Raw genomic sequence first — 15,923 nt, forward strand, 5'->3', positions numbered from 1 at the left:
GCCTCTCTGTTCTCTCTTCTCCCTTCTCGGTTCCTGCCTTCTCTTTTCTCCCCTCTCGGTTTCTGCCCTCTCTTCTCTTCTGTTCCAGCATCAGAAGGCCGAACCTCGACCAGATTTCGGAAATTTGTCACTTTTAGCCCCTTTTGATATTTTTTTAACATTTTGAGCCCGTTTTCGTGATTTTAAAGCGGGATTTTCTCCAGAAATTATATTTTAACATAATAAACCCTAAATATTAATAATTTAAACATATTTTGAGGAAAATCATTTTTCTAAATAATAAAGATCTAATGAGGGATTTATTTAAGGTGGAGTGTTGACTTTGCCTTAACTTATGTCAGAAGCAACCACCCCACACCCACTCTATGACCAGCCATACCTCCCCACCTTACCTAGGTCACTTCAATGTCCCTTACACTCAAATTACACTCATTCCCACGTTTTTAGAGCTGGAACAAACATCATCTCTCCTCATTTTCTCTCATTTGCTCTCATTTCACTAAGTATCAAACACCACATTTCTCTCAAACTTTTTCTACATAAATTTCGAGATTCAAGGCTGATTTTCAAGTGTTCTTCCACTCTTAGTAAGTAAAATTCATCCTCCTTATGATTAGTTCACTTCATTCTACTCAAATCATTGATTGCTTACATAAACTCCATAACTATAATGTTAGATTCTCGAAAATCTTCAAGGCATCTCCAAGTGTTCTTGAATTAAACACTTCCATTCTTCAAAAATCATCTACTGAAATCACTTAAGGTGAGTTCATACCCCTACATTTTCATGTTTTCTCAAGTTTTTAAGGGGGGAATACAAGTTAAAACACCAAGAACATAACTAAAATTTTCTAACAGCCTTCATCAGAAAAGTTCAACTCCATTCACGGACTGTTTTGGGCATCTTAAGCATTTTTGTTTTCAAAACTGTACAAGGTGCAAATAGTTCAAGTTTTTATCTTTAAAATGACTACTTGCACATCTCCATACAATTTTTCTACAATTTATGGTGATTTTTACAAAACTGACTATCATTTCAAACAACAATCCGGACCAGTCTGTGATTTTGGACTTATTCACCCAAGTTGGAGGTCGTTAAAAATCGTGATAAAAATTATGAGTAAACTAGACACATTTTGTGAACTCTTAGAATTTACGGATCTAGTTTTCGACTTCGTATGATTTTTCTATGATTTTTCCAAAACAGTGCAGAATGGCTAAAGTTAGCCAACAGCATGTAAATATCATAACACTTTGTATTATGTTGAGCAAAGTGTATAATCATAAGTTCTAATTATTGAATGTGTTTCCTTGTTAGTTTGTCATCATGAACTGAAACTAAGTAATTCATAATAAATATTAATCATTCATTTTAGAACACGTATATTAAACTATAAAGGTATAGTTTGATAAATTCATAACACTAATACATTTTCATAAAAGAGTTCATACATATTACATACATTTTAGATAAACTATAATAGGTATAGTTTATGATACATCACTCAACACACTCGTACAAAAGGGTACATTCATACAAGAAAGATTTATATTCACACACATTTCACGTAAACTTGTTAACCTATATTGTGAGACTCTCTCTCTCTCCCCGTACGTCCGAGTGCGGGATATAATTCCTGGTAGTTATAATCCGAATCTCCTTGAGGGAGAACATGATAATTGTATATAGATCTATATTGGGTTTGACACCCCACACCTGGCTGCTAGCTATAGTGGGACCTGCAGGTCTACAGGTGACAAATGTCATTTCATTTTTGCGACGCCTGAGAAACGTTGTGGCAGGTTCACATAGTCACAGTATGATTATAGCGACTCACCTAGGGAGATAACAATTCATAAAGTTTACGGGATTTCATAATACCTAAGTAGGTTTTAGGTTGATTTAAAAGTTTACTTTCCATATCATTTCAAACTCACGACATTTCTACTAAGTAAGGATGATTTCTTATACATTTTGGTCTTTGGTTATAAGGCTACATTATACGGATTTTAAGGAAAATATCGGATTTTTCTGAAACAAACGCGACATTTACATGTGAAAGACTTCTACCTAGTTTTATAATAAAAGCTTATGAACTCACCAACCTTTGTGTTGACACTTTTCAAACAACTTGTATTCTCAGGAAATCACTAAACAGGTAATCAAGTGCTTTTGAGGATGGGACGTTAAGGCGTCAAACTTTTCATATTTTGTCAACATATTATAATTGATTTTGAAACATGTAATTCATACAAGTGATGTAACTTTTTCAATTATATATATGTTGGTTGTGTTTGCTTAAATTACTATTGAAATTGTGGTTATGATACTATACATGAAGTCCTCCACCCCCGGACGTTTCCGCCATCCTTGGTTTGGGGGTGTGACAGATTGGTATCAGAGCCAGGTTTATAGTGAATTAAGTATGTCAAACCACATAAGATATACAAACTATAAACACATTTGGGACTAAAAGTCTCTGATTCTTAAAATGCTTTAACAAGTTGTACTTTTAGAAAACAAATAATTTCTTGTTTTAAAGTATACTTACATGCATTCTATACTCGCATGGTGTCATAACTTAGGAGAACATAAATTGAAAGAGGAGGAGTCGAACATTATTAGTACGCCTTAGCATGTGTAATCAGTTCTGGGAAGGATATAGCCTGATCAACTATATCCGTCCGAGAAGTAACTTACGCGCATTAAGGAATAGTCGTAATGAGCGACAAATCTGATAACCTAACTACACTCCATAAAGAACACGCTAAGAACCAAATATAAACATTTAAAAATACTATAGGAGTATTTGTATGTTTATATAGCGCCAGGTTATTATTTCCGATATGTGCTTCTTAACCCCCGTTTCTCGTGCAGACGACATGGCAGGATTTCATATACCTGGGGACCCATATTTTCCCAATCAGAAACACGCGGGATGGATCGATGATGAGCCCGAGGAGGATCCAGAAGAGGATCCCGAGGAGGATCCCGAAGAGGATCCTGAGGAGGAGCCCGAGGGGGAAGACGAACAAGAAGAAGAAGAGGAAGACGACCAAGAAGAAGAGGAAGATGAAGAGGAAGAAGAGGAAGATGATGAGATAGTCATGTTTGGGAACGAAGTGGAGGAACCACCAGAAGTATTCAACCCTCCCTACATCGCGAGGGTACCCGCGCACCGTTTTGGATACAACGGACCTGAACCCCCTTGGGTAACAACGATCGAAAGATGGAGCCGACAACAACGCCAGCGGTCACCATATGGCTACCAATGAGGTTACTATGATCTCACTCATGGTGGACCGGATGACAGAGCTCTCCCCATTACGATACAGCGAATAGCAAGTATGGATGATCGTGGAAGGACGACGACCGATCAGGTCCGGGAGTTAAGCGCCATCGTACAGTCTACTACTGATCGTACCAGAGACCTGGAACGAGACTCTCACCACAGAGACCAACTCATACAAGACCTTCTCGCTGCTCAAGCAGAAACAAGAGAGTATCGGGAAAGATACATGGCACTCGAAGAGAGAATGGTTGCAGCCGAACGCAGATTGGTGGAACTACAGGGCACATCGACATCATCGCAGCCTCCGTCAAAGAATGGTCGCAGTGATTAGAATTCGTTACTATTCTCACGTCTTGGTAATAAAATTCTATGAGTACGTGTTGGTGCTACTCTTTTGTATGTAGGTCGACCCTGCGACTAAGTGATTACAGTACTATTCAAAGGGTTTTGTAATGCCAAAGCTATCTTTTGTAACGATGTAATGTAGACCCTTATGTGGTCAAACTTTTCCCTCTAAACGTTATGTGCTAAAGGTTATCAATGAAATTTTGGCATGCGTTTTATTTATTGAATGTTTGGCACCAGACATCCTAACCAGATCACACAAACAGTTTATGAATAATAAAGTTTTGATAAAATACAAGAGGAATGAAACCAGTAACACTCGACTCGTTATCACTATTGAAGTCTTACCGACTGGTCATTTTTTTATGACAGAACCATGCCACCAAGGAAAAGACCAAGACCTTCCAACAACACGGTGCTGCCTCCACCACCACCCCCGCAGTTTGATCCTGCGATGTTTCAGGCTACAGTAACGGCAGCCGTGGCGGCAACAATGTCGCAAATGGGTACCAATGGTTCTGGCGGTTCTGGATCAGGAGCTACCAATTCCATTCATGGGGACAGCACGGGGCGTACGAAGGAGTGCTCTTACAAAGACTTCACGAATGGCAAACCTGACCCTTTCAATGGAAGCTGGGGCGTCATCACGCTGGTGCAATGGTTCGAAAGGACCGAGGCAGTTTTCGAAATCTGCGCTTGTCCCGAAGCGAGCAAGGTCAAGTATGCGGCATTCACTTTCACTGGAAAAGCACTTACTTTGTGGAATGGCCGAGTTAAATCACTTACTCCTGCAGTAGCTAACGCAATCAGCTAGGAGGATTTGAAAGCCTTAATGTTAAAGGAATACTGCCTGAGGGGCGAAATACAAAAACTTGAAGAAGAACTTTGGAACCTCAGAATGACAGGCACTGATCTTGAAACTTATACTGCCCGTTTCAACGACCCAGCACTTCTCTGTCCAACAATGGTCACTCCAGAAGAGAAAAAGGTGGAACGATACCTCTGGGGGCTGTCATCCCAGATTCAAGATAGTGTATTGGCCTCGAAACCCACTACCTTTGAGAGTGCCAAGGAATTGGCACAACAACTCATAGATCACAGGGCTAGCCGTGGTACCGTGATAACCACCACCAACCGAACAAAATGAGGGAACAACAAGAGGAAGTTATGGGGCAATAAAAAGAAACAACCAATGCAGGACCCCGCCAAAAAGCAACAGATTGTTGCTGTCCGTGCCGCCACTACTGCTGTCACTCCAGCGCCGCCGAAACAGTACACGGGAACTCTTCCCAAGTGCAACAAGTGTAACTACCACCATAACGGTGCTTGTCGAGAGTTACACTGCACTAACTGCAACAAGAAGGGACACACCGCACGATTCTGTAGAGCGACTACCCAACCCGCTGCTCAAGCCGCTACGACCGCCAACACCGGAGCAAGCCAAACCTGCTATGGATGTGGTGAAACGGGACACTTCAGGAGGAACTGCCCTAAGGCACGAGCCCCTAATACTGGGGGTGTAGGGAGAGTCCTAACTTTAGGGCAGAGAGAAGCAGTCAAGGATCCCTCTGTGGTTACTGGTACGTTCCTCCTCAATAACTCTTATGCATGCGTACTTTTCGATAGTGGGGCAGAAAGAAGTTTCGTAAGTCACCAATTCAAACATATACTTAAGCGAAATTCCCAACCACTAGAAGATTCTTACGTCGTAGAAATGGCAAATGGAAAGGTTGAGCACGCTAACGATATTTACATAGGGTGTACTCTCACTCTAGACAACCATTTGTTCAAAATTGACCTTATGCCGGTCACCATAAAAAGTTTCGACATAATCATTGGTATGGATTGGTTAAACCTTCATCGTGCCGAAATTCTATGTTACGAAAGGGTCGTCCGCCTCAATCTGTCAAATGGCAACATTCTCACCGTTTATGGCAATAAACCTAGTGCGAACCTACAAATCATCTCTTGTGTTAAAACCCAAAAGTACCTCCGAAAGCAATACCATGCATTCTTAGCCCACGTCGTAGACAAGAAACAGGAGGTGAAGGACATCAAAGAAATTCCAGAAGTATGCAACTTCCCTGATGTATTCCCAAACGATCCGCCAGGTGTACCACTCGCACGACAAGTCAAATTTCGGATCGACTTAATCCCAGGAGCTACCCCCATCACCAGAGCTCCATATCACATAGCACCGGCAGAAATGAAAGAACTATCCAGCCAATTGAATGAACTATTGAGCAAAGGGTTCATCAGGCCAAGCTTCTCGCCCTGGGGAGCACCAGTCTTATTTGTAAAGAAGAAGGATGGGTCTTTTCGCATGTGCATAGACTACCGAGAACTAAACAAACTCACTATCAAGAACCGTTATCCCCTACCCCGAATCGATGACCTCTTCGACCAGCTCCAAGGAGCCAGCTACTTTTCAAAAATCGACCTGAGGTCGGGCTATCATCAACTACGAGTTCAGGAAGAGGATATCCCCAAGACGGCATTCAGAACTTGCTATGGGCACTACGAATTTGTAGTGATGCCATTCGGGTTAACAAATGCGCCTACGGTGTTCATGGATTTGATGAATCGATTGTGTCGACCCTTCTTGGATAAATTCGTCATCGTATTCATCGATGATATCTTGGTCTATTCGAGAAGCGAAGAAGAGCACAAACAACACCTACGACTAGTTCTGGAGATTTTAAGAACCGAGAAGCTTTACGCCAAGTTCTCAAAGTGTGAATTTTGGCTCCGTGAAGTAGGATTCCTTGGCCACGTAGTAAGCAAGGAAGGAATACATGTGGATCCCTCAAAGATCAAAGCAATCGAAGATTGGTCAACACCTACAACGCCAACAGAAATCCGACAGTTTTTGGGACTCGCAGGCTACTATCGAAGATTCATACAAAACTTCTCCAAGATCGCTAAGCCTCTCACCACCTTGACTCAGAAAGGTGTGGTGTTCGAATGGGAAGATAAACAAGAAGCCGCCTTCCAGACACTAAAGCAATCCCTATGCAGCGCACCAGTCTTGTCTCTTCCAGAAGGAACCGATGATTTTGTGGTGTATTGCGATGCTTCGAATCAAGGCCTCGGCTGTGTGCTCATGCAAAGGGGAAAAGTCATCGCTTATGCATCAAGGCAACTGAAGACACATGAAGTTAATTATACAACCCACGACCTTGAACTGGGAGCGGTGGTGTTCGCCCTGAAGATCTGGAGGCACTACCTCTACGGCACCAAGTGCACCATCTTCACTGATCACAAAAGTCTTTAGCACATTCTCAATCAGAAAGAACTTAAGATGCGCCAAAGAAGATGGGTGGAATTACTAAATGACTACGAATGTGAAATTCGCTACCACCCCGGCAAGGCCAATGTAGTAGCCGATGCCTTAAGCAGGAAAGAATACTCGGGTTGCCGAGTAAAATCCCTAGCCATGACCATCCACTCCCAACTGGCCACCCAGATCAAGGATGCCCAATTAGAAGCCTTGAAACCAGAAAACGTGGCAAGCGAAGCACTAAGAGGGATGGACAAGAACTTGGAAGTCAAAGGGGATGGAACTCGTTATCTCATGAATCAAATCTGGACACCGAAGTTCGGTGGGTACCGAGACGTTGTAATGAACGAGGCCCACAAGACTCGATACTCCATTCACCCTGGGTCAGATAAGATGTATCTAGACCTCAAAAGGTTATACTGGTGGCCAAACATGAAGGCTGAAATTGCTACTTATGTGAGCAAGTGCCTCACTTGTGCCAAGCTCAAGGTGGAATATCAGAAGCCATCAGGACTACTTCAACAACCGGATATACCCGAGTGGAAGTAGGAGCGAATAACCATGGACTTCATAACCAAACTGCCTAAGACATCAGGTGGGATGGATACCATATGGGTTGTTGTGGACAGATTGACCAAGTCCGCGCACTTTCTGCCAATAAAGGAAACAGACAAGATGGAGAAGTTAACCTGGACGTACATTAAAGAGATCGTGCAACTGCATGGTGTACCAACATCCATTATCTCTGATCGAGATAGTAGATTCACCTCGCAATTCTGGCAGTCCCTACAGAAGTCTCTGGGAACTAGGCTTGACATGAGTACGACCTACCATCCACAAAATGACGGACAAAGCGAGAGAACCATCCAGACATTGGAAGACATGCTGAGAGCCTGTGTGATAGATTTTGGTAAGGCATGGGATACCCATCTGCCGCTTATCGAATTCTCTTATAATAACAGCTATCACACTAGCATTGGAGTCGCTCCATTCGAAGCTCTCTACGGTCGCAAGTGTAGATCACCTCTATGTTGGGCCGAAGTCGGGGATACTCAGCTAGCCAGAGGGCAAATCCCTGATAGCACCCTTACTAGGCCTGAAATCATAAGGGAAACCACAGAAAAGATCATTCAAATTCGGGAAAGACTGAAGGCGTCTCGTGATCGACAAAAGAGTTACGCGGATAAGCGACGTAAACCTTTAGAATTCCAGGTTGGAGACCGGGTACTACTAAAAGTTTCCCCCTGGAAAGGGATGATACATTTCGGTAAACGAGGGAAACTAAACCCAAGGTACATCGGACAATTTGAAATCCTTGCCAGGATTGGTCCTGTGGCGTACAAACTCCGACTACCACAAGAACTTAGTAACATACACCCTACCTTCCACGTATCCAACTTAAAGAAGTGTCTGTCTGACGAGACACTCGTAATACCGCTCGACGAAATCGAAGTTAATGAAAATCTCCACTTTGTGGAGGAACCAGTCGAGATCATGGATCGAGAGATCAAGAGAACAAAACATAGTCGCATTCCCATAGTGAAGGTTCGTTGGAACGCGAAACGAGGGCCTGAGTTTACCTGGGAACGCGAAGATCAAATGAAGCAAAAGTATCCGCATCTTTTCCCAAAACCTTGAAGTCCCAGCCGAATTTAAATTTCGTGACGAAATTCCCTCTAACGGGGGGATGATGTGACAATCGTCAATCTTGAGTCAAGTCGAGTCATCAAGTCAAACCGGTCAACTCGATTAAACCATGTGTATTAGGGTTTGTGTTATGTTCATACTGTATACTTGCTATATTAATGGGAAAACATCACTTGGGAAAAATCTTGTGTTAAAATTTCCTGAGCCTTAGAGCAAATCGATGAACTAAACTGATAAAAACCATGTTGCATACTCATCGGGAATGTGTAAGATCCTTAAACAAGGCTTAACAGTGTTTGCGGACCTTACATTGCGAAGCCGGACACTCACAAATGCCACACTTGAAACCTCTCTCAATCGTCTTCACTCTATCTCTCTCTGTGACAAATCTCTCCCAAATCTCTCCAAGTATGTGAAATCTCTCTCAAATATCTCTCTATATGAGAAATTTCTCCAAGAATGTCAAATCTCTCCAAGTATGTGAAATCTCTCTCAAATATCTCTCTGTATGAGAAATCTCTCCAAGAATATCAAATCTCTCCCAAATCTCTCCAAGTATGTGAAATCTCTCTCAAATATCTCTCTGTATGAGAAATCTCTCCAAGAATGTCAAATCTCTCCTAAATCTCTCCAAGTATGTGAAACCTCTCTCAAATATCTCTTTGTATGAGAAATCTCTCCAAGAATGTCAAATCTCTCCCAAATCTCTCCAAGTATGTGAAATCTCTCTCAAATATCTCTTTGTATGAGAAATCTCTCCAAGAATGTCAAATCTCTCCCAAATCTCTCCAAGTATGTGAAATCTCTTTCAAATATCTCTCTGTATGAGAAATCTCTCCAAGAATGTCAAATCTCTCCAAGTATGTGAAACCTCTCTCAAATATCTCTTTATATGAGAAATCTTTCCAAGAATGTCAAATCTCTCCCAAATCTCTCCAAGTATGTGAAATCTCTCCCAAATCTCTCTCAAAAGTTTCCCGTAACTTTTCAGAATCATTCGGGTCATTCCGACCCTTAACCGAGTCAAAAACGGCTTAAAACGGGGTAAAAACGAGAAAAATGGACTTTAGGAACCGAAACCCTTCTCAAGGAGCCGAAGCTCCTTAAGGCCGAGACTAGGAACCGAAAGTAGCAAGGACCGAACCGAGCCTCTATTGGCTGAACCCGGAGAACCGAATCCATGTAGCTGAGACCGAATCTCGATCTCTGTCGCCCTCTCTCCTCTCTGTCGCCTCTCGGTTCCTTCTTCCCTCTCTGTTCCTCCCACCTCTCTGCTTCTGTTCGCCTCCCGCCTCTCTGCCTTCTCTCGGTCTCTGCTCTCTCTTCTCTTCTCTCGGTCTCTATCTCCTTCTCTCCTCTCTGTCTCTTCGCGCCTCTCTGTTCTCTCTTCTCCCCTCTCGGTTCCTGCCTTCTCTCTTCTCACCTCTCGGTTTCTGCCCTCTCTTCTCTTTTGTTTCAGCATCAGAAGGCCGAACCTCGACCAGATTTCGGAAATTTGTCACTTTTAGCCCCTTTTGATATTTTTTTAACATTTTGAGCCCGTTTTTCGTGATTTTAAAGCGGGATTTTCTCCAGAAATTATATTTTAACATAATAAACCCTAAATATTAATAATTTAAACATATTTTGAGGAAAATCATTTTTCTAAATAATAAAGATCTAATGGGGGATTTATTTAAGGTGGAGTGTTGACTTTGCCTTAACTTATGTCAGAAGCAACCACCCCACACCCACTCTATGACCAGCCATACCTCCCCACCTTACCTAGGTCACTTCAATGTCCCTTACACTCAAATTACACTCATTCCCACATTTTTAGAGCTGGAACAAACATCATCTCTCCTCATTTTCTCTCATTTGCTCTCATTTCACTAAGTATCAAACACCACATTTCTCTCAAACTTTTTCTACATAAATTTCGAGATTCAAGGCTGATTTTCAAGTGTTCTTCCACTCTTAGTAAGTAAAATTCATCCTCCTTATGATTAGTTCACTTCATTCTACTCAAATCATCGATTGCTTACACAAACTCCATAACTATAATGTTAGATTCTCGAAAATCTTCAAGGCATCTCCAAGTGTTCTTGAATTAAACACTTCCATTCTTCAACAATCATCTACTGAAATCACTTAAGGTGAGTTCATACCCCTACATTTTCATGTTTTCTCAAGTTTTTAAGGGGGGAATACAAGTTAAAACACCAAGAACATAACTAAAATTTTCTAACAGCCTTCATCAGAAAAGTTCAACTCCATTCACGGATTGTTTTGGGCATCTTAAGCATTTTTGTTTTCAAAAATGTACAAGGTGCAAATAGTTCAAGTTTTTAGCTTTAAAATGACTACTTGCACATCTCCATACGATTTTTCTACAATTTATGGTGATTTTTACAAAACTGACTATCATTTCAAACAACAATCCGGACCAGTCTGTGATTTTGGACTTATTCACCCAAGTTGGAGGTCGTTAAAAATCGTGATAAAAAATATGAGTAAACTAAACACATTTTGTGAACTCTCAGAATTTACGGATCTAGTTTTCGACTTCGTATGATTTTTCTATGATTTTTCCAAATCAGGGCAGAATGGCTAAAGTTAGCCAACAGCATGTAAATATCATAACACTTTGTATTATGTTGAGCAAAGTGTATAATCATAAGTTCTAATTATTGAATGTGTTTCCTTTTTAGTTTTTCATCATGAACTGAAACTAAGTAATTCATAATAAATATTAATCATTCATTTTAGAACACGTATATTAAATTATAAAGGTATAGTTTGATAAATTCATAACACTAATACATTTTCATAAAAGAGTTCATACATATTACATACATTTTAGATAAACTATAATAGGTATAGTTTATGATACATCACTCAACACACTCGTACAAAAAGGGTACATTCATACAAGAAAGATTTATATTCACACACATTTCACGTAAACTTGTTAACCTATATTGTGAGACTCTCTCTCTCTCCCCGTACGTCCGAGTGCGGGATATAATTCCTGGTAGTTATAATCCGAATCTCCTTGAGGGAGAACATGATAATTGTATATAGATCTATATTGGGTTTGACACCCCACACCTTGCTGCTAGCTATAGTGGGACCTGCAGGTCTACAGGTGACAAATGTCATTTCATTTTTGCGACGCCTGAGAAACGTTGTGGCAGGTTCACATAGTCACAGTATGATTATAGCGACTCACCTAGGGAGATAACAATTCATAAAGTTTACGGGATTTCATAAAACCTAAGTAGGTTTTAGGTTGATTTAAAAGTTTACTTTCCATATCATTTCAAACTCACGACATTTCTACTAAGTAAGGATGATTTCTTATACATTTTGGTTTTTGGTTATAAGGCTACATTATACGGATTTTAAGGAAAATATCGGATTTTTCTGAAACAAACGCGACATTTACATGTGAAAGACTTCTACCTAGTTTTATAATAAAAGCTTATGAACTCACCAACCTTTGTGTTGACACTTTTCAAACAACTTGTATTCTCAGGAAATCACTAAACAGGTAATCAAGTGCTTTTGAGGATGGGACGTTAAGGCGTCAAACTTTTCATATTTTGTCAACATATTATAATTGATTTTGAAACATGTAATTCATATAAGTGATGTAACTTTTTCAATTATATATATGTTGGTTGTGTTTGCTTAAATTACTATTGAAATTGTGGTTATGATACTATACATGAAGTCCTCCACCCCCGGACGTTTCCGCCATCCTTGGTTTGGGGGTGTGACAGTGTTTGACAAAAAGATGTAATGTAAGAGGAATATAATAGTAAAATTTGAAGTTTAAGAACATTATAATGAATATATCAAACAAAGTGACGTATTATGGTGGGTTTGGATATATCTTATTTACCCTTAAGGGTATAGTCACTTTTCCATATATATATATATATATATATATATATATATATATATATATATATATATATATATATATATATATATATATATATATATATATATGAGACCAATATTGTGTGTATGCTACAGGACATGCATAATACACTAGATTTAGAATTTCAAGAATCTAATGAGCCATTACAAACATATGCAACTTATGTTGATGCTGACGAGCAATTACAAAGAGATGCATCTTATTTTGATGTTGATGTTAACCTTGGACATGATGGAGATGAAAGTAACGATGAAGGTATCATGGGAAAGATTTTTGATACGCCTCATGATGCGTATACGTTTTATAATCAATATTCTTTTTTACATGGATTTGATATACGTATTCAATAGGCCTATAAAAATAAGACAACAAATGAGGCTTACCGTAAGATGTATGTTTGCAACAAAGAAGGGTTCAAAAGATTGAAGGCTAGTAGCTCATGTGGATATGCAAAGAAACGTCGTAGAAATTTAAGGATCGGATGTAAAGCAATGCTTCATATTTCAAAAGGGAAAGATGGAAAATGGTTTGTGGACATGTTTAATGATACACACATTCATGAGTTGAGTATTACACCAACAAAAGTAATGAAACATCATTCTCATGGAAAGTCCCATCGTTCGTTGGCATGTAAATCTCTTATGGTAGAGCTTGGCCAGTCAGGGGTTAAAGCCTTCACAAATCAAAAAGGTTGTTAATGCAATGAAAGCTCCATTTGACATCGATGTTACTTCAAAGCAATGTGTGGATGTCTTATCTGAGCAACGAAGACAATACAAGGGTAAGGGGTTTTATGGTCTCATCAAACATTTCCAATATAAAGCATTGATTGATGTTAACCAATATTTTGTTGTGGATTTTTTTGCAGATGGGTCTCCTCAAAATATTTTTTGGGCTGATGGAAGATCAAGGGATGCCTATACCAAATTTGGAGATGTTGTTGTGTTTGATGTTACCTACATGACAAACAAATTTAAGATGCCATTTTCTCCTTTTGTTGGGGTGAACTATCGTGGTCAATCCATACTTTTTGGTGGTGCATTGCTAGAGAATGAAAAGGAAGAAACTTTTCAATGGTTATTTGAGCATTTTTTTAAAGTGCATGTTCAACAAATATCCATCTGCAATTATAACCGATCAAGATAAATCTATCGGTAATGCGGTAAAAAAAGTGTTTCCAAACACTCGGCGTCGCTACTGTGCATGGCATATTAAAAAGCATGAGCTTGAACATCTTCGACCACTAGTAGCGTGTTATAATGATTTTCAGGAGTCTTATAGACAATGGGTAAAGAGTGATACAATTGAAGAAATTGAATCAGGGTGGGAAGTTATGCTTGGTAAGTATAACCTTGAAAATAATTGTTGGGTCATCAATATGTATGACCAACGAAAACATTGGGTCAAAGCCTACTTGAAAGATGTTTTTTTTGCTGGCATGACTACAAGTGGACGAAGCGAGAGCATCCATTCCTTTTTTGATGGGTTTGTTAATTCCAAGACTATGTTGAATGAGTTTGTAGTTCAATATGATAAAGTGGTTGAATCTCGTAGAGCCGTTGAAGAAGATGAAGACTTCAAGACTATGAACTCGAAGCCAATTCTATCTTCTGTTCATCCAATAGAAGCAAAAGCAGGTGAATGTTATACTCGAAAGATTTTTGAGATTTTTAAAAAAGAATGGATAGAAGCTACACAAAATTTAACTCATGAGACAGTAAGAAAATGCACAGAAGAAATTAAATACCGGGTTGGGCATGTAAACGTTGATAAGGCACATTGGAGATTTGTCAGCTATCATTTCATAAATCAAGTGGATGTCATATGTTCATGTGCTAAATTTGAAACATATGGCATATTATGCAAACATAGTCTTTATGTGATGAAGAAAAGGAATGTTCAAACCCTTCCAGATCATCATATTTTACCTAGGTGGACGCTTGATGCTAGGTTTAGGGTGGGTGCTCGTAGTGTTGGACTAGAAGACATGAATACCGAAACTGAAGTTAGTTCCTTAACCTTATGGTATGTCCGTTCAAATTGTACTAAAGCAATCGAACATGCAAAAAACTCTCCTTCGAAGATAAAAAAAAGGTTCAATAATTTAGTTGTTAAGTTTTTAGAAGAGGAAATGATCCAGATAAATCCAAATGGACCTCAAAATGCATCTCAAGATTGTGTATGGGAACTTTTCAAGTAGACATGATCCCTCAGATATCTTTTCGGGATCCTATTGTTCTTACTAATACGAAGGGGCGTCCTAAAAATGCAAGCAGGATTAAGTCTTCTTTAGAGGTGACAAAGAAAAAGAGAACTTGTTCTCACTGCAAGGGATTGGATCATTATGTCACCGGTTGTCCAAGTAAAAAAGTAATTTCTTTTTTTTTTTATTGTTTTAACTGTTCATGATTTTCTTAGTATAATGCTTATATTTATTTATAGTAATGCTTATATTTGTTTGTATCAGGCTGAGGAGGCTTTACAAGACAAATAATGATATTTTGAATTTATTTTGGAGGTGGCAAAGAAAAAGAGAAGCTAACTATGTAATTTTTTTTTTTTTTTTGATAATTCGATTTATTTCAACTTTTCAAGCTTTGAGTCGCAACTTACCACTATAAACTGATGAAATTCGTTATTTGAGATTTTCCATTGCTAATAAACTAATGATATTAGTTACAATAAGATTTTTCTGTGTACAAAAAACCAAAATCTGCATAGTTTCCAAAATGTGTACAAATATCCTGATGCTCTTGCTCACAACAGAACTAGAGTTCCTTACACATCATGCCACAATATTCCTGGAGTAAAAAGAAAAAAATATAGACTAAATTTGTCAAATATGCGTATGCAAAATAATATCAAATATTTCCTTATAATGTCAAACGAGTGTCTACAGATTAATAAAACAACTTGGGACTTAAGCTCTCAAATTATATCCATTCTCATGTCACAAAGAAATAATAACTTGACTATTTTTTTTTTTTATATCCATTCTCATGTCACAAAGAAATAATAACTTGACTATTTTTTTTTTCTGTACATCTGATATGTATTTGATATACATTAAATTAAGCTAAAAAATAAAAAAACAATAATTTTGGAATACTATGATTATCAACCACAAACCCTTACAATCATGCTAAACCCAAAACCCCAAATCATTAAAAGCCAAATTAAGGAAAACCCAAGAATAATATGACGAGGAAACAAACGAAAGTCCACTTTAATTGAGCAATAATAGCTTACATTGACCATATTAAGAACATCCACCGACAAATAACCGAAATACATACTGAGCAGTGTATTCAAGCTAGGCAGCTAGGGTACAATGGAGAAATGAAATTTAGGGTAAAAAGTAAGAGAATTTCAATTATGATCGTCTTCTATCTTCAACGTTTCTCTTCGTATTTGATTCTTCGGTAAGAAG

General features: G+C 38.9%; 1 pseudogene; it reads left to right on the plus strand.

The window, feature by feature from the left end:
- The first annotated feature begins 12,744 nt into the window (after positions 1-12,744).
- LOC145033798 (protein FAR1-RELATED SEQUENCE 5-like) lies at positions 12,745-14,987 on the plus strand (annotated as a pseudogene).
- The last annotated feature ends 936 nt before the right edge of the window (positions 14,988-15,923 follow it).

Source organism: Lactuca saligna, chromosome 3 (assembly GCF_052625555.1).
Source record: "Lactuca saligna cultivar CGN05327 chromosome 3, ASM5262555v1, whole genome shotgun sequence".
NCBI classification, from domain to species: Eukaryota; Viridiplantae; Streptophyta; class Magnoliopsida; order Asterales; family Asteraceae; genus Lactuca; species Lactuca saligna.